This window comes from Canis aureus, chromosome 9 (assembly GCF_053574225.1).
Source record: "Canis aureus isolate CA01 chromosome 9, VMU_Caureus_v.1.0, whole genome shotgun sequence".
Lineage (NCBI taxonomy): Eukaryota > Metazoa > Chordata > Mammalia > Carnivora > Canidae > Canis > Canis aureus.
In genome coordinates, this window is record NC_135619.1 from 37,615,829 (window position 1) to 37,641,119 (window position 25,291).

General features: G+C 37.3%; 1 long non-coding RNA gene across 19 annotated transcripts in view; it reads left to right on the forward strand.

Moving 5' to 3' along the window:
* LOC144320662 (uncharacterized) overlaps positions 1–25,291 on the forward strand; it is a 183,828-nt gene that overhangs the window by 49,631 nt on the left and 108,906 nt on the right. For 11 of the 19 annotated variants that reach the window (XR_013386268.1, XR_013386281.1, XR_013386266.1 and 8 more), the window contains 3 exons: positions 1,160–1,308; positions 5,679–5,858; positions 10,084–10,203. This is a non-coding gene — a long non-coding RNA (uncharacterized LOC144320662). The remainder of the gene's footprint in view (positions 1–1,159; positions 1,309–5,678; positions 5,859–10,083; positions 10,204–25,291) is intronic. The other 8 variants (XR_013386280.1, XR_013386275.1, XR_013386273.1 and 5 more) reach the window with 1 other exon arrangement.

Genomic DNA, 25,291 nt, shown 5'->3' on the forward strand with positions numbered 1-25,291 from the left:
TGACAGTTTACACAGTGTGCTGAGCATGGTGGTAAAGAACTGTAAAGAAATATGCGAATTAAGAATATGACAGTTTGATGTTTTGAAGCTCCATCTGTTTGGCATTGTATCTTTTTTCTTCCTTTTATCTACTTAATAATACCATATTTTACACTAATACACTTACTTTTTTAGCAACGTGGTCCGTTTATTAAATAGAACTGGTGCATTAGTAGATGGTACTTGCTCTTTAAGAATCATTGTACTCTGGGGACACCTGGGTAGCTCAGTCAATGGAGATCCAAGATCCAACTCTTGATTTCAGGTCATAAATTCAGGGTTATGGGATACAGCCCCATGATGGGCTCTGTGCTCAATGGGGAGTCTGCTTGAGATTCTCTCTCTCCCTCTGCCTTTGTCCTTCCTCCTGCTCTCTCTCTCTCAAATATTAAAAAAATAAATCTTAAAAAAAAATCACCACATTCTGTTCTATGACTTTACATGTATACCTATAAAAAAACCTACTTTAGTTAGAAAATATATAACAACTAGCAATTACATTATTATAATTACTAGCAATAATATTAATAATATCACATTATTGCTAGCAATATACATTATTATTGTGGAGACAATTCATTTTATTCCTTATAAAACTGGATTAGTATTTCTATTTTTGATCAGGTATTGGGCATTTGCCCTAAATATATATGTAGAAGGAAACACTATTGGAGTTAATCAGTAGCATCTGAATACACATTTAGTATTCTCTGAATTCACTTCCAGGACATGTTTTTTATCACTCAAAAAGTAGGACATCTTATTCAAGTTTTTTACTGGTAATTTCTTTTATGAAAGAAAAATTGTTGGGTAGCCTGAGTGGCTCTGTTATTTGAGCAACAGACTCTTGGTTTAGGCTCAGGTCTTGATCTTGGGATTGTGAAGTTAAGCACCACAGTAGGCTCTGTGCTCAGCAGTGAGTCTGCTTGAGATTCTCTCTCCCTCTGCCCCTCATACTCTCTCTCTCTCCCCCTCCTTTCTCTCTAAAATAATAACTAAATAAATCTTTTAAAAAAAAAAAAAAAAGAAAAAGTGTTCTCAAAGTATTCATTTGCAACCTTTTCTACTAACAAAGCAGACAGTGAAAGTTCATATAACAGGAATTTCTTTACTGTTGTAGACAAAAGCCTGATGTTCTATTTCTGAAGTCACCTTCTACTCTTTGGGAATTTTGAGGAAAGACTCAGGGGAACAAAGAGAAATTACCTGGATAATCTTGCCTCTAGCAGTCTCAGGCAAAAGGCTAACCATCTTACATGTTTATGTCAGGTAATTCAAGATCAACCAATTCACAATAGGTGGCTGAATTGATAATTTGTTTTATCTTAGTGGTTCATTTAATTGTAGTCATTAAAGCTTAGTGAAAGACTGTTCTAAAAACTCAGCAATTAGTCCTGGGAAATTGCATAAACAAAAACTATTTATCTCAGTGTGAAATTCAATAAATACCACATTAAGGATAAGAGTTTCTAATTAAAGGAAGGCCACACCTCTATACTTTCACACAAAGGTATCTAAGAACCAACTAGAACTGTATCTGTGTAAACTCGGGAACATATAATGCATTACAAGTAGACTCCTTCTAAGTGAATTTGCACACAGATTGAGATAAGGTTCCTTATCTTACAATGGCATTTCTGAAATCTCTATTTTAGTAGATGTTACTTTAAAAAAGGGAGTTTTATGGTCAAATACATTGGGATATTCTGTATTAAACAGAATATAGTAGTTGGCTTTATTTCCTGGGGGCCTTCTCTGATCTTTGAATATGCTAAAATGTATGCTAGACTGTCTGGGAGGGAAGTATAGCCGGTATTTTGCAAACTATTACTATGGAACTCCATTTTCCTTTAAATCTCTATTACTGTGATGAAGACTCATTACTTTAAAAAAAATGAGGTTGGAAAGCCCTTTTATAACACGACTTTTTACATTTTTTTAAGGGGATCCCTGGGTGGCGCAGCGGTTTAGCGCCTGCCTTTGGCCCAGGGCGCGAACCTGGAGACCTGGGATTGAATCCCACGTCGGGCTTCCGGTGCATGGAGCCTGCTTCTCCCTCTGCCTATGTCTCTGCCTCTTTCTCTATCTCTGTGTGACTATCATAAATAAATAAATAAATAAATAAATTTTTTTAAGAAGAGTTTATTTATTCATGAGAGACACTGAGAGAGAGAGGCAGAGAATAGGCAGAGGAAGAAGCAGGCTCCCTGCAGGGAGCTGGATGCAGGACTGGAAGCCAGGACTCTGGGATCACGCCCTGAACCAGAGGCAGAGGCTCAACCGATGAGACATCCAAACGTCCCACAACATGACTTTTTAAATAAACCAGTTATCACTTTTACATTCTATTTTGTTACTTTTTGTAGCAACCTTAAAAAGTAATTTTGAATTGAAGTTGTAAGACTAGTACAAAGAACTTTTATTCATCCTTTACCCAGATTTCTTAATATGTCACATTGGTTTTTATTCTGTCTCTCTCTTCCTAGCTCTTTTTTCTTCACCCTCATCTCTATTTATCTATGGAGCTAGCACTTACCCACCTACCACTATTTTGTCATGAATCATTTGAATGTAGTATCTTTTTCCCCAGTGCCCAGCACTGTGCCTGAAACCTTGCAAAGACTCTTTAAAGATTGATGATTACTGAATGATACCTTTCAGAATTTTGCCTAAACAAAGCTCAATTATAAAAGGCCATTCTGGAGTACTCTTTAACTGTGAAGTCTTTATCTGTTATGAAAAGCCAGTTCATAAAAAAAAGAAAGAAAAGCCAGTGAACCAATTTTTAAAACTCAGAAATATAATCTTAATATTTCTTAACAATTGCAGCATTTGAAAGTTTCCTAACTAAGAATCAAATATAAGATACACCTAACTAGGTGTTCTTTCTCTCGATTATAAATAAGATCATGTGATAAACCAAAGCCAGATACCTTACTTTCTATTCTAGTTCAGGACCAATATGTCCATCCTGTGGTTTCAAGCCAGCTGGTACATTTACTTATGGACTAAATTAAAACCTACACAACCTACTGAAAGCCACACAATTCTGTTAGTTGAGTCTTTTCTGTGATTCTTTCCTTGGTGTATAACTCTGCTTTCTCAACTTTCTCCTTCAGTTTTATTTCTCCATCCAGAATATATTTTCTCTAGTATTGGCACATTTAAAGCTTAGAGAGATTTACCTATTGATACCAAGAAAAAACCCCTGTTAACATGGTTACATTCAACCAGTTAGAACTTAAACCTTTTTGTAATCAGTTTGGAGAACAAGAATGTAGATGTTAGTGAACAAATAAAATGTGATTTATTCACTTTAAGAATGCTAAATTCTTCTACTTATGTGAGGAGCCAAATGTAGTCAAATTCATTGGGACAAAAAGTAGAATAGTGATTATTGGGAGTTAGAGGAAGAGGAAGTTAAGAGTTATTGTTTACTGGGTGGAGTTTCTGTTAGGAAAGAAGAAAAAGTTCTGGAGATGGATAGTGATGACGATTGGAGAAAAATGGGAATGTGCCTAATGCCACTGAACCATATGCTTGGTAACTTTTGTGAATTAGGCTGTAACTACTTTATAACTAACATGTCCTGCCTGTCATCTGTCAGCTGCAAGGTACTCTGGTGAGTCCCTACTTCAGAACTTTACTCCTTAACAGATTTTATTGGCATAGCTCTGTGATGGTCATCCAGTTTTTTGAAAATGTGCTTATCCATAAAGGCTCAAGTCCATGCAGCTGTGGCAGAGTTACAGTTCTGTGGTTTCATGTTAGTTACCTTATAGTTACTGTGTAATTAGTGCCACTTAATGTATGTTACCAAAAAATAAATCTATCTACCCCAGACTAGATGTAGTATTTTTTGTATAATTGGATTTCCTAATACTGATATTTGTCATCCCTGCAGAAAGTGTATTGGTTTTTTTAAAAAAGAAAGTGTATTTGAAAATAAAGTCAGATGGAAAATTTAAAAAAAAAAAGTTAAAATGGTAAAATTTTCGGTGAATTTTACCAAAGATTTATTTTTATTTATTTTTATTTTTTTATTTTTTTACCAAAGATTTTTAAAAAGAAAACTAAATGCTATTGAAAAAAATACCTATTTGTCTATAAATATATAAACATCCTTCTGATTTTTGAATCCATGCAGTTATGGTTATATATTGCCTATATAAAATCAAATTTCACAAAATGTATATTTTTTATACAGTATACTTACTGTATAAAATTTTTCCACTTCCAAAAGAGAATTTAATGGAGGACATGGGAGGTGAGCATCACTTGAACCTTTCAAGTGTCTGGTGGCTGGCTCATGTATGGGAAAAACATAATACCCCGGGAAAGAGCAGAAAGGCTGACATTGGGAAGTAATGAGACTCTAATAACCAAGAGTTAGGCAAGGAAGTTCCTTCCCCTTCCTCTCAAGAAAGAGAATGGACCTGGGATCATATACAGCAAGGGACTCCAATTGCACCAGTCTCTGTTGGAACAGTCTCTGTGAGGAATGGAATATGATTTGTAATTGCTTTGAGATACTGAACTCTTTCTTCAATTATGTGTTCATTTTAAAAGCTTCTTTGTTAGGGACGCAGCTTCTTTGTTAGGGTTGCTCAGTGGTTGAACATCTGCCTTCAGCTCAGGGTGTGATCCCAGAGTCCTGGGATCAAGTCCCACACCAGGTTCCCCAAGGGGAGCCTGCTTCTCCCTCTGCCTATGTCTCTGCCTCTCTCTATGTGTCTCTCATGAATAAATAAATAAAATCTAAAAAAAAAAAAACCTTCTTTGTTATATAACTTTTTTATTTGTCTCCTCTCCACTTAGATCTAACTTCTATGCACAGGTCCAGTGTCAGTACTTTTTTGATGATTGCATATCTTGGATATATGCAATTTCTCCAAGAAATTCTTCACCTGGAAAAGTATGAATTTCATATTAGAAAATGTTGTGGGGGACACCTAGGTGGTTCAGTCAGTTAAGCAGCTACCTTCAGCTTGGGTCATGATCCCGGGGTCCTGGGATTGTAGGGAGTCTGCTTCTCCCTCTCCCTCTGCTCATGCTCTCTCTCTCTAATAAATAAGAAAATCCAAAATAATAATAATAATAATAATAATAAATGTGAAGAAGAAGGAGAAGGCCCAAGATCGTCAGTCTAAAGCTCTGTTTTAGGTTTATCCTAAATGCCATCTCATTTGTTCCTTTGCCCTGGAGATATATCTCTCAGTTTTTGGTGTTCAAGACATCTTTATGTATGATCTGCCCATTGCTACCTTCCTATTTTCTCTTACCCAATTTCAAACATCTAGCCCCATAGACTAAAAGTTGGATTTTAGAGATGTATAAATAGAATATGAGTACATCTTTTTCAGCTTCAACCATTTGCCCTGTTATTCTGACTCTATACAAAGGATCAAGATGTGCCTTACAGGATTGTGACACTCGATTTTATTAAAACCTCAAAATTTTAGGGAAATCTATTTTAGCTTGAGGTATGCAGAGGTCTGGGCCAGTGCTAGTCTCCTTTCTAGTCTTGAGCCAACTTTCATAGTATTTTATAGATAATGTTTCATGGTAGTTGTGCAGGTTGTGCTACCTCCTTATTACATTGTCAACCAAGTTTTCATCTCCATTATTTTCATTTTTAGACAATAATCCCAGATGGCAAAAATTTAAGATGTTACTTGAAGGAATTTCTGGATCCCTACTCTAAACCCAATCCTGAAGATACCACAGAAGGGAGAAAGAAAATGATGGATCTAAAAAAATATTGAAAAAATGGGAAAGTTCCTGGAGTGAGTTCCAGCTGAAGTAAGAGCCTAGGAAGGGTGAGTAGCAACAGATGGAAGGTAACATGGATACAGAAAGAGGCCTGAATGGCTCTTACCTTCTGTGCCTAAGCTTGAGGCAGAAAACAAGAAGCCCAGATCAGTGAGATTAACAAAAGGGTGGTCTTTGAACCTAGGAGAGTTGGGGAGTAATAAAGTAAGTGCAAACAATTGAGCAGGGCCTGGGCTTCCCCAACTTCCCTTCTTCTCTACCTCTGCACACCTCAATGACAAGTAGTTAAAACTAAGGGAGACAGCTCTTGGGAAAGGTAATGGCAAATGGAGAGGCCAGATTGCAGTTGTTCATCTTTCTTTTATCATTCATTCCCTTTAAGAAGGGACACAAGACTTGACTTTCTCTGTCATTGATCCTGTTCAACATAGCATTAGAATCCTAGTCAGTGAAATAAGGCAGTGAAATATATGAGTTTAATGATTAGAAGGAAAGAAAGGAAAGTCATTACTTGAAAAGATCAATCTACATTTCAAAAAGAGACAAATCAATTGAGAAACTGATAGAATAAATAAGAGAGTATAGCAAGTATCCTGAACCTAGACTATGTCTTTACACTAGCAATAATCAACTAGAAAATGTGTTAGAAATCCAGGCATCATCCCTAAGAGCATTAAAAAGCCTATAAAGCATCAAGCTCTATTACAAAGCTGTAATCAAGATGGTATGGTACTGGCACAAAAGCAGACATATAAATCAATGGAACAGAATAGAGAACCCAGAAATGGATCTACAACTCTATGGTCAACTAATCTTCAACAAAACAGAAAAGAAGATCCAATGGAAAAAAGACAGTCTAGTCTTTTCAACAAATAGTGTTGGGAAAATTGCACAGCCACATGGAAGAATGCAAGTAGATAATTTCTTACACCATTCACAAAAATAAACTCAAAATGGATGAAAGACCTAAATGTGAAACAGAAATCCATCAAAATCCTAGAGGATAACACAGGCAGCAACATCTATGATCTCAGCTGCAGCATTTTCTCACTAGATACGTCTCCAAAGGCAAGGGAAGCAAAGGTAAAAATGAACTATTGGGACTTGATCAAGATAAAAAGCTTTTACAGCAAAGGAAAGAGTTGACACAACCAAAAGGAAACCTATGGAATGGGAGAAGATATTTGCAAATGTCTTATCAGATAAAGGGCTAGTATCCAAAATCTATGAAGAACTTATCAAATTCAATACCCAAAGGATAAATAATCTAATCAAGAAATGGGCAGAAGACATGAACAGACATCTCTCCAAAGAAGACATATAAATGGCCAACAGACACATGCAAAAAATGCTCAACATCACTGGGCATCAGGGAAATACAAATAAAGTCCACAATGAAATACAACCTTACCTTGGTCAGAATGGCTAAGATTAACAAGTCAGGAAGTAACAAATGTTGACAAGGATGCAGAGAAAGGGGAACCCTCTTACACTGTTGGTGGGAATGCAAGCTGGTACAGCTACTGTAGAGAACAATGTGAAGGTTCCCCAAAAAGTTGAAAATAGAGCTACCATATGACCCAGAAATTGTACTACTAGAGATTTACCCCAAAGACACAAATGTAGTAGTCCGAAGGAGCACCTGTACCCCATTGTTTATAGCAGCAATGTCCACAATAGCCAAACTATGGAAAGAGCCCAGATGTCCATTGACAGAAGAATGGATAAAGAAGATGTGATATATATATATATATATAAACGGAATAGTACTTAGCCATTAGAAAGAAAAAAAAAAGGAAACTTGCCATTTGCAACCATGTGGATGGAACTAGAGGATATTATGCTAAGTGAAATAAATCAAACAGAGAAAGACAATTATCATATGATCTCATGGAATATGTGGAATTTAAGAAAATTTAAGAAAAAAACAGGATCATAGGAGAAGGAAGCAAAAAAATAAAACAAGACAAAAGAAGAGAGGCTTTTAATCATAGGTAACAAACTGAAGGTTGCTGGAGGGGAGGAGGTAGGAGATGGGGTAATTGGGTGATGAACATTAAAGAGGGCATTTGATGTAATGAGCACTCGGAACTATATAAAACTGATGAATCACTGACCTTTACCTCTGAAACTAACAATACAGTATATGTTAATTAATTGAATTATAGTAAAGACAAAAACCTGTAAAGTCAATACTTATACATAATAAAATATGTGTTTTTTTTCCCTCTGCTATTCCCTTTCTATTTTATAGTCATTATATAATGTGGTTATAATGGCTAACAAAGTGTAGTTCATAATTCCTATGTATCAAACAGGATTATTATTGGCCTAGAGGAGAAATGGACATCACCCAGAAATGGAAATAATCTAATAAAGATCCCAAAACTTTTATGGATAAAATTTTAAAGTACTAATATAGGACATAAAAGAAAGCCCAAGTAGAGAACCATACCATGTTCATTCATAGACAAAAATATTTTAATAATGTCAATTATCCCAAAATTATTCTATAAATTCAGTATGATTTTAATAAAAATCCAAAACTGTCATCAAATCTATTCCAAAACATATATGGAAAAATAAAAGTCCACAGATTAAATCATGTAGTGACCTGTATTATAATGGGAACCAGATCCTCACTGCTTTCAAACTTAACCTATCTGAATAACCTATCCTAGATTCCCGTTTTATTCCTTGAGGGTTTGCCACCACTTATGGTACCAATTACTATATAAACCACCCTTCTTAGCTGCCAATAAGAAAACCCCTTCTAACTATTTTAAGCATAAAGGGGTTTATTAAATAGTATGTGTAGTTCACAGAATCATTGGGAGGGCTGGCAGAGCAAACTAAGCTGAGCATTCACATCGGTCCATAACACGTCCTCAGATGAGCATCCATACGGATTCTCTTCCTTGTTGTCAGCTTTGAAATGACACCATGCTAGCTATTTTTTTTAAGATTTTATGAATTTATTCATGAAAGACACACAGAGAGAGACAGAGACACAGGCAAAGGAAAAAGCAGGCTCCGGGAGCCTGATGTGGGACTTGATCCCAGGATTCTGGGATCAGGACCTGAACCAAAGGCAGATGCTCAACCACTGAGCTACCCAGGTGCCCCACCATGCTCCTAACAGTTTATATAAATTAACTATACTCATAGAAGCAAAATATGCTCTAACCTCTTTGTAAAAATCTCAACATTGTTGAAATAGGAAGATACTACCTAACTCCCATTAAATTATCAAAAGTTAGAAAGGCATTATCAAATATTAATGAGAATGTGAGGAGACAAACTGTATACTATTGGCGTAAGAGCAAACTGGCCTGGCTGTCCTAAAGAGCAAGAATAGATCCTAGAGTACTCAGTAAAATCAGCTATGTATATATGGCCATGAAGTCCTACTCCGGGATCCATACCTTAGAAAATCTCTCTTACAGATCCATGAAAGACTGTACAAAGATATTCATCAAGCGTTGCTTATTGTGTGGAGATTGAGGACACCTAAGAGTCCATAGTGGGGATTGATAAAGTGGGAATAGTGAATGCACACCATGAACCACTATGCAGCATCAGGAACAATGCATCTGATGCACATAGAGCAACAGAGGTAGATCTTAAAAGCAAAATTTTCCAAAAATAAGAAACAAAACAACAACTATGCCACAATGCCACTATGTAAGTTAACACACACACACACACACACACACACACACAATGTATATTTATAAGTGTCTATTCATATTATGGACATGTGTGGAGCACATTGGAAAAGATGACTATAGTGCAGAGAATGAAAGTGGGGATAAGAAGTTGAGGAAAGAAAAATAGTTTTGAAAGGATAGGTCTTGCACAGATGCATAATGATGTGGGTTGGGGTTGATGTGATGAAGGTTTGGGGGTTTTTTTGATGGAGGAGATGTTCTGTGATTATGGCATCCCATTTTCCAGAGTTAATCATAATAATTAAAAATTCAAAAATTGCTCCCAAGGTGTAGACACACTTCATTTTCCAACATAGTGCTGACTCACTTATATCTTCAGTCGTCTTCTTTTCCAACCTGCTTATTTTCTTGATTCCACCTAAGTCTTGGCAAAGGAAGGGACAAGGTTAGAACAGTCTTTCAAAACTTTGAAAATGGTTCTAATTGCTCTACGTTTAGACAGAGTTACTGGTTGCTTAATAGCCATTTAGAACTCTTTTTGGAAAGCAGACAGCCATTCCAGGCAATAAAGGTAGTTTCAATGAAACGTTCTTTTTGACAGAAGGAAGACATTGGAGAGTTCATATGCTATTTTAGCTGGCTCTGTGATTGCAATCACACAAATCACTACATTCCAGAGAGATCCCATGAACAGAAGGTTTTTCCATTTCAGTCTTTCAAGGTAAAGCATTATCTTTTCATTTTCTATATACTCCAGAGAATCAAGAAATTATGAAATCTAAGCCATAATTATAATAGCCATTTCTAAGTCTTCCTTGATGGTCAGAGTTAAGAAAAGGGAAGAGGAGAACTCTTTTGTTCTCAGGGACATTAAAATGCCCAGTCAGATAAAAATAATATTGAATTGGCTTTCCTTTGTTCACTCTTGTAACCTCCTGCAATCTCACTGCCTATTTCACCCCAAAATGAGTTAGTGTTGCAGAGCAAGATAATGACTCTCCCATAAGCTTATGAATTGCTATAGAACTGGAACTGTTTGGTGCAAAGAACTGGAATGAAATCAGAAGGTGAGTGGACTGTAGATTCGTCATACATTTTCCAGCTGTTCAGTCTGGCCTTCTGTTGCTTTCTTTGGTACTTTTATTTATGCACATGTAACACTGCAAGGAAGCAGGTAATATAAACAGCAAATACCTCGTGGGCCATTCAATTTTGGCTTTATATTTTCAACTACACTGATGACTGCTGGTCACATTTCTGTTCCATTTGGGTGGTCCAATTTAAATGCAGAATATCATATGAGGGATGGCAAGAATGCCGGCTTCTGAGAACTGATCTTTGCCATAGCTAAGGCCTGATGTGCATGGCTGCTGCTGAGGGAGGACAGTCTCTTAAGCATAGAGCCGTGTTTAGTCATTGAAAATAGAATTCTTTTTCAGAAGTAAAGATCCCAAGATATGAGCCATTGGCTATTAAAAATATCCCTCTGTCTGATGAAAAAGATAATCCAGAATGACTTCTTTTCCAGGATCATTTCTTTAGGCGTGAATACTATAAGAGAGAAAAGAAAAGGTGCAGAAAATTGAAATTCACAGTTGAAGTTGAACTCTAACCTATGAAACCTCTCTGAAGGTTGAAATCTCTGTTCCTTTTCATTACGTTTCCTACTATGTATTTCTACATGGCCATGAGCAGCTGAAATCGCTGGCAGATCTGGACAGTATTTGCTAAAAACATGTTGGCACACAGATTCCACTGTTACTAACTAAACATGAAGCTAAAAACAAATGAGAGATGCTAGAGATATGAGTAAGTCCACAGTCTCACGGTAAATGGCAACAGACTCTTTCAACCATAGTCTGCTTGTTTCAGGAAGATAAAACCCAATATCAAAACTGTTTAGGTGATAATCTTCTGCTTTTTCTCTTTCAGACAGCAAATAGCATACACTCTTCAAATCCCTAAATATTTTTGTGTTCACATTTTCCAAATATTTAAGGCTGCTATTCTAAGATAGTGGGAACCAGCCCAATCTGTCATCTTATCTCTCTTAAATAATGAAACCCAGACTGCCACAATCAGCTAAAACCAGGATTCAGAGGTTGCATTTGAGAATGTGGGATGCTGCTAATGGGTGAAGTACAACTTCCATAGCCAAGGCTTCAAAGTCACTGCGAATGTGTTAATAACCCTGGAGATCTGAGATAATTGTGAATATACAGGAACATGTGTAAGCCAAGAGGTTGAGGAGTCCTAAATCCTAAAGCATTTAAGATAGTCTATTTTAGTTGAATTATCTTACTTTCTTAAAATGAAAGAATATAAAAAATATTTGAAGGGAGTCCTCTTTAGACTCACCACACTTTTCAAAGCCAAGTTGATTTTATTTGCATTGATTTTTTTTTTGCATGGATTTTAAGCATCTATCATTTTATTTGTGTAGCAATGTGAGGGAGGGTAAAATGCAAGAAATTATAAGTCTAGTGTTTTCTCAGCAATATTCTACCATTTGACAGAACTAGAAGGAATAGCAAATTCCTGGAAGTCTACTTACTAAAATATTTCAGCTATATGTTTATATTAGCACTTTTTTATAATTTTTGTTTTTCATTCATTATATTTTCCTTTTTTTATTTTTATATTTTATATTTTATTTATTTATTCATGAGAGAGAAGAGAGAGAGAGGCAGAGACACGGGCAGAGAAGCAGGCTCTATGCAGGGAGCCTGACATGGGACTCGATCCCGGGTCTCCAGGATCAGGCCCTGGGCTGAAGACGGCACTAAACCACTGAGCCACCTGGGCTGCCCTCATTATATTTTCCAATCTTCCTTCAATAAACATATATTTATATTTTATATTTTATATTTTATAAATACATATTTATTTACATATTTATTCTTGCTGAGTAATAAGAAAGTTTAAAACATATTTAAAAGGATCAAGTGAAAAAGAGAAAGCCAACCATCATAGTTTGACTGAGTCTGTAAAATTCTAATGTAAGAACGCCACACACACACATACACACACACACACACACACACACACACACACACACTGCATCTGAAGCCAAGAGAAACACATGATTTAATTTATCCCTGCTGGAGAATATTATGATTAAGACAGTGTTTAGGGAAACGCATGATCTTTGTTCTCATATCTATAATGAAGGGTCAGCAGCGCCCCCAATGGCTTCTGGTTCTAAAAAAATAGGAACATAGTCACTGTGCCCTGTAAGCTTGTGAAGGCAGGAAACATGTCTGCCATGTTCACTAAGGTATTTCCAAGGCTCAGCACAGTGACTGTTTATTCATTGGCAATATGGAGTTAATCATACCCACCTTTCAGTTCTTATGAGGATTAAATGAACATAGGATTGAGATAATATAGCATTTGATTAGTCTGGTTGTCTATTGTTGCATAACAAACAGCTCAAAACCTAGTGGCCCGAAGTAACCACAATAATTATTTTGCTTAGAGAGCTGCTGTTTAGTCATGGCACAACGGAAATAGTTCATTCCTGCTCCACTCAGCTTCAGCTGGGGTGGTTTGAAATCAAGACCTGGAATCACCTGAAGACCAGCTCACTCAGGTCTGCTAGTGACGCTGCTGTCATTTGAGACTGGCCAGGGCAGTCAGCCAGAACACTTACATATGACCTCCCCTTGTCACCTGAGCTTCTTCACAGTCATCCTTGGGTTCCAAGAGTGAGCATCCAAGATGCAGAGCCAGATAGAACTCTTATGATCTTGCCTTGGAAGTTTGCAGTGTTGCCTCCACCATATTCTATTCATTTAGGCAGATGTTCATAAAGGTCAACTCAGCTTCAAGGGGGTGGAAAATAGACCCTACTCCTTTATGAAAAGTGATGTGCAGGACCAGGAATATGGCTATGGCCTTTTTTTGGAAAATACTATTTACCATACTCACACATAATGGGATACTGAAAATTTGACATAATTTTTATCTTAAGATGAGGTGTTGGCCAGGTGCTATTAATCATTCTGTTTCTGGTTAAGCTACCTCTCCTCAAATATGTCATTATTTAATGTCAGTGTGACCTTTCATAGCAAGAATTAATTTTTTCTGGTGTGAGAAGGTCCTGGATTTCTGGAGACTAATCTGAATTTCTAGTAGAAATTCTAGAGTTAGATCATAATCACACCCTTTCCTTCTGGGAAATTTATTTGAAATAAGAATTAAAATGAGCAACATTATTGGTGCATTTTCAAGTGAAGGTTAAAATAAGATCACTTGAATAGATGGATACATTTTGCTCAAGTGTGATAAGGGGCAAGGTGTTGGGGGGCAGGAGAATTTCTATTGAAGCAGAGAGTAAGAGCAAGCAGTATGGTTCCCTTAACCACAAAAGTTTTCCTGGAAACAGATTTCTAAATACTATTTTGTGTTCACATTGGACTTCTGGACTTGTGAGCAGAAAAAAGTAAAATTCCCCCCAGTCTTGAGGTAAAAGAGAGGTCTCTGCCTCCACTGTTTGGACAGCTGGAACTCTCTCTCTTTAACCTCCTAGAAGAGAAGGGGTGCCGACTTCCAGGCCCTGGGAATATTGCATTTCCTCTTGCTCTGTGATTGAGAAAGGTGTGAGGAAAGCCTTTGTTTCAGTCCTTTAAAAGCTAGAATGACCACAAGGAAAGAGTTGCTGGATTTGGAGACCACACAAATGAAATAACCTGGGATTTTTAAAAAATCATTTGTGTTTCTAAATTGGAAGAAAATGCTCCAGCTCTCTGTTTAATTGGTAGGATAGGACATGTTCCAAGGCTTGCATTCATTTACTCATTCATTCATTTAATATTTATTGAAAGCCAACTATATGCTAGGTAATAAGCTCGATGCTCAAAATAAGAAGATGAACAAAACAAACAGGGTTCTTGCCCTCACAGGCCTTACAGCTAGTAGAGATAAAATTAGAAATTCTGTTAGTTCTAAGGTTAGAGTAGCCATGGTACAGCACAGGCTGGGATAGGAGTTGGGCAGAAATAGGGTCAGTGGGTCAGTTAGGATATACAGCCATGGTTGCTAATTTCCATGGGGACCCATGGCCTCAAAGAAGACCAGAAAATAAACGTGAAATTTCATGTCCATGTGGCCTGTGTCCAGAGACTGACAGGGACTAGATCTGAAGCTGTAATAGAATCCCCATCTCAGCACCTTGAATGCATAAATGTGACCATTTTCCAGAACAAAGCAGAACACCGTAGCCACTTGCAGTTGATGATTGAGATACAGACAGATCTTGGCCTCCACTAGAGGCACCATTACTCTTTCTACCAAAAAAGAGAAAAAGAAAGAGAGTGGACTAGGTACTCCACTGTTGGGATCGTCTCTCCCTTATCACCCTTTCCTACCTGAAACACAGTGAAGCACTCTGTTCCCAAGCAACCACATGATACCAAAACTCCCTAAGTGTCATTTTGGCTTCTGTCTTCTCTATAGTGAAGAATAGTTTCAGAGTTGGAAACAAATATGGCTTTTCCAGAGTCTCCAGAAAGATAATGTTACCCCCTAACTTTATTCCAAAATTTATTATTTTTTTTATAGCATCACTAAACAAAAAGACCACCAGAATGCCAAAAATGTACCAAAATACCTAAAAGCACACCAAGGATGTAGTGATTTATCAAGATACTTGACAAACTTTGTCATGGTATCTTTGTGTATCAGCCTGAAAAATTGGATAATTAGGTGATAAAAACATGTCTCAAGATTACTGACAAATTAACCAGTGCTAATCTGGACCAGTGTTTCTCAGACTTGAGTAATATGTAGGTCCCCTTTAAAGGAAATATATATTCATGGACTTCCCCAATATTGATCTAAATTTTTTATTGTAGTATTATTCAAGCATAAAAGCCTAAAACTAGAAATAAGTAACTTACGCTTCCAAGCGTAAATATTCAACAAATATTTTAAAATCATAACAAACACATGAATCAAATAAAAATACAGTCTAAGTTAATGGTATTCATTTGACATGACAGATAATGTTGTTTACTGACGCTGATGTTGGGTTTAATATTAAAATGATGAGGCTTCATGGCAGATTCTATAACTTGCTGCATTCTAGCTTCACTGTTTTCAATGAAGAAAAGGCTTACTTGCATAAATATGCTGTACAAAATGAAATTTAAAACTCCAAGGATTTGTTTGATAGTGCAGGTTGGTCAGATGTTATAATTTGTCAAAATTCTGCAAGCGAGAAATTCTCACATGCCAATTTTATTAATTACTGAAGATTAGCATTGAGGTTAATATTTTTAGGGAATTGAAATCTACATTAAATGGGAACTTAATCCATTTATTTCTGGAAGTGGGAACAGAATTTCTTTATACTTATAACATTTATTACTAAATTGGTATTGTGGAAGAAAAGTTAAATATTACTTTGAAAACTAAGTATTCAATCAACAATAAATATTTTTTGAGCACATTTTTCAAACTACTACATGCTCTGTGAATACAGATCAGTCATTACATTTCTCCAGTTGAACTGCCAGAAACCTTTCTTTGTGTAGGATGCCATGAAATTATTTAGCTTTCACATGGTGTGAGCACAATGGCAGGCATAAGTGCAAGCTAAACACTAAAATGAAGTAGCGACACTCAGTGTTAAGACAATCACAGAAGATGAGGAATATATTCACATTATTTTTTAAAGAGCATCATTCAGTGTGAATCTACATTTAAAATTCTGATTTTGAATTTACTGTTCAGTGTGATTGTTTTGTTTTGTTTTGTTTTGTTTTGTTTTAGCATTTCTTAGCTTAATGCATGGAACTGCCCAGCAAATGATAACTATTCTCTTATTGTTGTTACTATTTATTTATTTAAAACATTTGGTTGGCAATACACCTGAAAGGAAGGGGCCAGTACCAGAGCATGGATTCAGAGTTTTTTTTTAAACTTTGTATTGACTCACAAATTCATCTTGGATATCTCTCTGTCTGAGGTTTCCTGTCCATGAATGAGATTGAAACCTTCTAGAATTGTAGGAAAATCATACGAGTTTAAAATTTAATTTAGTAGATGTCCATTATCTAAGGCTCCAAGGTAAATTATATGGTATTTATGCCAGTGTCTGAAAATCAAAAAATACTGTACACTTCTTAGATATTCCTTTAATAGGGGCTAATTTGTAGAAAATAAATTTCTCAGTAACAACAACATGACAAACCCATTCAGGAACAGAGAAGCAAATTATTGCCCCCTAGAACTTTTTATCATTAATACCTTTTTTATTATTCTACTACTCTATAGTGATCATTCTCAAATGAGACTTTCTGAAGCTGAGAAAATATTCAGAGAAGGAATTCTTTTTAAGATTTTATTTATTTACTTGACAGGGAGAAGGAGAGAGCAAGAGAGCACAAACAGGGGGAGCAGCAACGGGAGAGGGAGAAGCAGGCTCCCCACCGAGCAGGGAGCGAACCCATGGGACTCCATCCCAGCACCTGAGATCATGACCTGAGCCGAAAGCAGACACTTAACTGACTGAACCACCCAGGCACCTCCAGAGAAGGGTTTCTTTACCTTAAATTCATGAATAGACCTCAAGGAATGTAAATTTCTGAAATGTATCCAACATTTAAGGTGTGTGTGTGTGTGTGTGTGTGTGTGTGTGTGTGTGTGTTCACACGTGTGCATATGCATGTACACATCTGAGGGGAAAGGTCTATATTTCATCAGAACCACAAATGTGTATAAGAATCAAAATGGGGGATCCCTGGGTGGCTCAGCGGTTGAGCGCCTGCCTTCCACCCAGGGCGTGATTCTGGAGTCCCGGGATCGAGTCCCATGTCGGGGTCCCTGCATGGAGCCTGTTTCTCCCTCTGCCTGTGTCTCTGCCTCTCGTTCTCTCTGTGTCTCTCATGAATAAATAAATAAAGTCTTTAAAAACAAAAAGAATCAAAATGTATGTGAACCACTGTTTTGGAATGAAACTCCTAACTCCTAATGCCACCTGAGAACTAACGCTTCACTTTGACCTGAAACTAGACTTTGTTTATGGAATCGTTTTTTCCTGGGAATGGTCTCTAGGGTGCTACAGTATTAGCTCTCACCACAATTGTGATGCAAAATATTAATCAATTTAATAGGGGCTTTACATCCTTCTTTATCTCGATCAAAGATAAATCAAGACTAGAGATTAAACAATGGTACATATTGCAACCACTGAGCTGATGCATTGGACTGTGTTACTTGATTTGGAACTATAGTATTAACTAGCCACAAATATGTGGTGCTCCATAAACATGAGCTTGGCCTTTATTGATGAAACCCAATGAAGTTACAGAGCATCTTTTTAGTTAAGTGAACATGAGTCAGTATTTATCTGGGAACTAACTAGATTCAGCCTGGTTCTAGTCTTATTCTTTTATTGAGGCATATTGTGAGATCCTAAGAGTACAATTCAGTTTTGAGACATGCATCATTATACCTATACCCTGTCAAGATACAGAGCACTACTATCACTCTAGAAAGTTCCCTTGTTCCTTCTTCTCAGGCATTCTCCTCTCTAGAGATTGATTTGGTTTCTCTCATGATGCCTTCCATTATTTTAAAGTTTATCTAATTTCTTATTTAGAAAACGATTTGTCTTATTAGCATAGACCAATATTTCCAACCTGGGTTTCCCTAGAGTCTTAAAAATCCTTGAAGGTGCTTCTCCCTCTGCCTGTGTCTCTGCCTCTCTCTCTCTCTCTCTGTGACTATCATGAATAAATAAATAAAATCTTAAAAAAAAAAAAAAAAGGGATCCCTGGGTGGCGCAGCGGTTTGGCGCCTGCCTTCGGCCCAGGGCGCGATCCTGGAGACCCGGGATCGAATCCCACGTCGGGCTCCCGGTGCATGGAGCCTGCTTCTCCCTCTGCCTTTGTCTCTGCCTCTCTCTCTCTCTCTCTGTGACTATCATGAATAAATAAATAAAATCTTAAAAAAAAAAAAAAATCCTTGAAGGTTGTTTGGGACCCACCATGATATTGGAGAGAGAGCTGAAGGAAAATCTCAGAGAAATCTAGACAATGCCCCAACTCTTATTTCAACTGGACCAGCTTCCCTTTGAACTCATTTATGAATTGGAATTCCATGTGGGATTGGTTTTGAAAAGGGTCTGCTTCTTTTAAAATACTATCTGGCATAGGCTATTGTGCCAAAAAGTGACTGCAGTGTTTAAATTAAGCCATTATAGAATCTAACTCTTAAAATGACAGTTAAGATTTCCCAAGAACCAAGTGAGTGTGCAGAGGTTAGCAGTTGTGCAGAATGAAGGCTGACAAAACAAGGTGGTCCCACACTGAAGCTAGGAGCATAGAGGTGGGAAAGCATTCCTGAGTGTGTTCTCTGGGTCATATAGAGGAGTTTATTAATTTGAATTTTAGATCATGTTTTCTCTACTAAGATAACCATTTCGACTGTTTCAGATCAATGTTTTGCTTAAAATCAACTGGACTCAGACTGGTCAATATCTAACCAACATTACCCTATTTTTTCCCTAAAATCCAACGTCATTGCTTTATGAATTTCAGCCTAATGTCTACTAGTGCTTAGAAGTCTTTCTTTAATGTACATCAGTTGTGTACATTATATATGTTCTCATATTTATGATGGGAAAATATGGGAAAGTGTCTTTAGAATAAAAGGTATTACATAAATTATCAGCTCCAAGTTGCTGAGTTTTTATAAAGGACCCACTAGAGGAGGATCTTTGTTGGCTGGCAGTTTTGATGTTATTTTCCTTTTAATTTTTCTCCCAAAAAATAGAGTGTAAACAATACCATTTTACATTTGTATCTTGATTCACAGTTAGTAAAAGTACCACATGTTTGTTAGAACAACCCTGAAAAGTACCCTGAAAAGTATGTAGCATTGTCTCCATTTTTTAAAGATTTTATTTATGTACCTAACAGAGATAGAGAGAGAGAGCATGAGAGAGTACAAGCAAGGAGAGCAACAGAGGGTGGGGGAGAAGCAGACTCCCCGTTGAGCAAGGAAGAAATTCAGGGATTAATCCCAAGACTCTGGGATCATAACCTGAGCTAAAGGCAGCCACTGAACCCACTAAGCTATCCTTGCACCCCACGCCCCCGCCGGCCCCAGATTGTTTCTATTTTAAAGATGAGTGAAGTGAGGTACTGATAGGTAAGTGACCTGCTCAGAGAAGCAGAGAATACTAGAATTCAGTACCCATTTTCATTGCTAAATCACTAGTATAGTGTCTTATATCCAGTACCTACTATTGTTTACCTGCATTTTTGGTACTGGTGTGTTTAACTAAGAGATGATGAGTAGGTCACTGTCCTTATCCTGAGATCTTTGTGTCACCCATTTATTAGCCTATTTTAATGCTGGCTTTGTCTTTTAAAGAAATTGGCATCTTCACTAGTAAATATTTTTAAATTCTAATTTTAAAAAGCTGTTTCCATTGGGGGAGGAGAGGAAATCATTCCCAAAAACTTGAGAAAGTGCCAGGAAAAACCAAATGATTTATTTCCCAAAAAGTGCATCAGGCATTTCATTTTGGCAAATGATTCTGAATTAGAAACCTTCCTTAGATTGGAGATAAAGTCTTTGTGAGGTTCTCTGAACCTCGAAAAGTCATATTTAACTGGATGGTGAGGCGAGACAAAAACATAGGAAAAAGGCTTCTAGGGAAAAGAACAAGTAGGCCCAGAAATGTCTATAAAATGCTCAGTGAACAAGCCAAGCTTTGCTAACAAATGTGTCCATCCTGATAATCTGGATGATGAAGGGCCATATTATAAGCAAGGACTGAGAATATCATTTTTAAACAAATGGTTGCTTAACTGAACGCACCATTACTAAGAATGTACACTTGCCTTGAAAGAGGAAGCAAGCATTTAGTCACACATGGGAGAACCAATGCCGGAAGGGAGATAGAGTCTAGCAGGGGATAACATTACAGTCTTGGGTCAAAATGGAGCCATGAATCTGGATGAGTCATTGAAGGGCTGAATTCCTTCAGATACCATAGATGAGAGTGAGCAGGAGGCTCATTGGCAGAGAAAGCTGATGACAAAGGGTGAGACCAGGCAGCTGGACAAAGTTTTTCAGGTTGTTAGGATCCAGCATAGCCACAGGAGGGCAGCAAAAGCATCACAGATGGAAGTTCTTGAGCGTCCTTTAATGAAGCCTAAGTTTTTGAGGATAGAAATCTATCACAGAATCCAGATTTAAAACTGCTGGGAGTCAGTGAAATATTTTTTTCACTGACTTTTAATACAATTTGATCCAAAATAACTTATATTTTATATTTAGTTTAAAGATTCAAAGATTAAAGGAGGAGAAGTGGGTCTTACGAAAGGATTTTCTGAGTATGGAAACAACAGAAGATGACTTTCTTCCTTTCATTATTTTCTCTTTCTCTGCTATGAGGGATAGAGAATTCTAGGATTAGTAATTAGGAATTCAGGGCAAATGCTGTGGCCTTTCTTTGACATGGTGGCAAGGAGGCAGCTAAAGATACACTAACATTTTCAATCAAAGCATAGGATGAATGAAAGCATACCTAAGGAAATTGACAATTGGTTAATGAAAGTACTTAATTGCCTAATTAAGTAGTTAATTAAACTACCTAATTAAAATTATACCTGGGGGCTGCAATAAGGCTTCTTCTAGAAAGGACTCCCTTACCCATTCCTTGTGTTCCTTTTGAGTTTTCAAAAATTATATGGAGGATGTGGCACCTGGGTGGCTCAGTAGGTTAAGCCACTGACTCTTGATTCAGCTCAGGTCCTGACCTCAGGATCATGAGATTGAGCCCCATGTCAAGCCCTGCATTGGGCTCTATGCTTAGTGAGGAGTCTGCTTGGGACTCTCTCTCTCTCCCTCTCTCTGCCCCTTCTCCCTGCTCTCTCTTTTTCTCTCTCTCTAAAATAAATAAATAAGTCTTTTTCAAAAATTATATGGAGGAAAAAGCCTAGATTTTTATGTAAATCACATTTCTCTTCAAAAAGGAAGATGAGAATCTAAAACTGAAAAAGAAAATACTATTCTAGTCGGCCATCTGAGTGGCCCCCAGAATAGATGTGTTGTTTTGTTTTTAGCTAATTTTGACCTGTGAAGACAAGATTACTTCAATTTGAGGATACGTAGCTCAACTGTAGAGGAAATGGGTGAATCTACTCAATAATCTTGGGAGAATGACCAAAAGACCGACTAAAATGGAAAACACTTATTTTCTTTGTAGAATGTATTCCTCTCCTTATTGTCTCTTGAGGCCTGAATTCTCTGCTTTTTTATTTTTATAAAGCTCTGATAAGGTATGAAAAACAAATAGACATTAATTAGGAATTCCCTTCCTAGGAAAGAATTCCCAAAAATCATCAGAGGTGCAAAAAAGTGATTTATGTTTAATGATTTTTTAAGACATGAGTGCTTTATTTATATTTGAGAAAATGGAAAACAACACAAAAAATTCATTATAATAAGACTTTATTGGGTGTTAAGTTTGTGCCAGAATCTATTTTAAGCCTCCATGTTATTTGTTTTTCATAACAAACCTAGAAGGTAGGTGTTATTATCATCTCATTTTACAAATGAAGAAATTAAGGCTCCATAAGGTTTAACAACTTGTCTAAGACCACACATTCTAAATCGTGGAGTGTGAATTGTTACTCCAGAACCCATAATTTTAGCATTCTATTCTATACTATGTAGCTTTTTTTTATACAATGGAATGATTAAATACACTCTGGCACATCCTCATGATAGGACAGTTTCCAGCCTTTAAATATCATGCTGTTGAAGAATAGTAATGTAAGATTTAAAACACTATGTTAAATAAATAAGCCAGGATACAAAATTATACATGTAGTATAACCTCAATGGTTTAAGATTCAAAAGAAGTATACTGCAATGTTAGCTGAGCATATTTCTACATGGAAAATTGAGATTTTCTTTTTATCATCTGGCATTTTCCAGTTCTTTATATGAATACACTTTGCCTCTATATTTATGAAGAAAGTTGTTGTGTAGCAGGTATATAGTGAGGAGGAACTTTACACTTGTATTCTGTGTGAGAATTTGATATGATGAACTTGACAGCTGCTTAGAAATTTGTAGGCAAATTTGCAGGCAGCCCAAATATTTGGTGGGAGGGGAAGAACAAAAATCTGACTCCTTCTATCAGTGAGTCATAGTTACTGAACCCTGTTGGGGAGAATGAGAAGTAAAATGCAATTGAGCTCTGTAAAAGAAAATCACCAGCAGGGTAGAAAAGGGATGAGGTTAGTGGGGTGACTCCAGATGCTGTGGATCTTCTCATAGGAACAGTATGTCCCAGTTAGGAGGCTTTGGGCTAAAGCAGCACAATACCACACTAAAATCGGCTTAAGTAACAAGGACGTTTATTATCACTCAAAGAAGTCTGGAGGCAAAGTGGTTCCAGTTTGGCTCAGCAGCCCATTGCAATGATGAACTTTCGTACTTTCCATCTTTCCCTTCACCATCTTCATGTTGTTGACAATATATCACTTCATTGTCTCATTATGACATCTACATGTAGACGTAATAATCACTTTCAACATAAGTGAAAGGTTACTTTTCTCCCCATGTGTTTCTTCTTATTATGGTTATTCTTCCCATTAGTCTCCATTGGTCAAGAAAACACACCAGCGGAGTGTCTGGATGGCTCAGTAGGTTAAGCCTGTGACTCTTGATCTCAGCTCAGGTCTTGATCTCAGGTCATGAATTCAAGCTCCATGTTGGTCTCCATGCTGTGCAGAGCCTACTTAAAGAAAAAGGTGGGGAGCCACCTGGGTGGCTCAGTCAGTTAAGTGCCAGGCTCTTGATTTCAGCTCAGGTCATGATCTCAGGGTCATGAGATTGAACATACCCCCAGCCCTGTCAGGCTCCACACTCAGCTTGCATACACACACACTCTCTCTCTCTCTCTCTCTCTCAAAAAGATAAATAAAATTTCAAAAAAAAGCAAGCAAGCAAGCATACCAGCAAGGGTGTAGGGGAAGAGGAATGACCATTGCATAGGCAACAAACATGGTCTGCACAAATTTTTGGGGGGTGATATAGTAAATAGGAATTTGGCTTGGTCCTTCAGATGGCACAGCTGTGTATTCCAAGAACTGTGACATTGTGCATTGGGAGCCTCAGCCAGATTTGGCATAAATCACCCTGGACAAACATAGCAATGAATCAGTGTGAGGGTCAGGATCAACCTCCTGATGGGATGAAGCATTCCTGACACTTCTGAGTGTCACAGATATGAAGGCCCAGGTGGGATTCAAGTGGTTTAATAGGAACATTTAAAAGAAATATGACCTTACATCATGCTGTTAAAATATGATGTGGTGATTATGTTTTTATGAAGTAGATGGATAGAATTATCTAAAAGGATGTATTAAGGGGATATAGTGAGATAAAATATTTTAAAAATAAGATAATATAAATAATAAATGTAATAAGGAAATATGGTAATAAAAGCTAGAAGAAGGAGGAAGAAAATAAACAGGGTAAGGCAATACCAGCAGGTACATGGATAAAAACTAAAAGGAAATAATAGAAGAACAAAAATCAAATATAATATGCAACAAATTCAGTTAAATGCACATACTTAAAATAAGATTAAAAAATAGAAGAAATATGTGATGTTTTGGTGGCTCAGCGGTTGAGCACCTGCCTTTGACTAGGGTGTGATCCCGTGATCCTGGGATCGAGTCCCACGTCGGGCTCCCTGGATGGAGCCTGCTTCTCCCTCTGCCTGTGTCTCCATCTCTCTCTCTCTCTCTCTGTATGTCTCTCATGAATGAATAAATAAATAAAATCTTTAAAATATAAAAGATTTTATTTATTTATTCATTATTCATCTTTTATTTTTTTAAAGATTTTATTTATTTATTTATTCATTCATGAGAGACATACAGAGAGAGAGAGAGGCAGAGACACAGGCAGAGGGAGAAGCAGGCTCCATTCAGGAAGCCCGACGTGGGACTCGATCCTGGGGTCTCCAGGATCATGCCCTGGGCTGAAGGCAGCACTAAACCGCTAAGCTACCCAGGATGCCCCAATAAAATCTTTTTTAAAAAATAGAAGAAATTGCTCCAGAAAGCCTGGGGTTCATATCATTTAGTTTATAGTTCTGGCTATTAGAAGTTGTAGAAGACCAGGAAATGTCTTTTTAAATTCCTTGCAGAATTCTGAACTGTAAGAAAAGGTGTTGCTATAGCTTCATGCTGAAGGTAGGTACCTCTAGACTTTTTTTTTTTTAACCTTCTGTTAAAGAAACAGCCAATTAATTTTGGCCTAGCTCCAACTGCTCTCTCCTGGCCCTGGTGAAAACACAAAGCCTCTGCCCTATCCCTGCTCAGGCAGACGGGCAAGTGCACACTTTGTTCTTGCTCTTTTCACGAAGGCATCATTATTCAGGAAAAAAATGCATAATTGACAGAATCATGCGCAAAGCGCACCCATGCCTGGCCAATCCTAACTAGGTAGTCCACAAGGGGCAGGTACCCGATTTGCAAGTGCAGCGTCTAAAAGTAAATCAAGAATAACAGTACTCATCAGGTTCCCAAATGATTGGGACCATCTGCACCCTGCTTGCCTTCTAACAGCACCAGGACAGTCTTTGGGCTTAGAAACTCTGCTTGGTTTTTACTTTTTATTTGTTCAGTCTCCCCTTATTAGCCATCTGCCAAACTTCCATTTCAACCCGGTAGAAGCCAATGGTCCCACTGAGTGCAACCGACCCTCTGTTTGAATCCTGAGCTAAAAAACGATGAATTATAGTTATTCTCAATATAGGATGTTTTCTA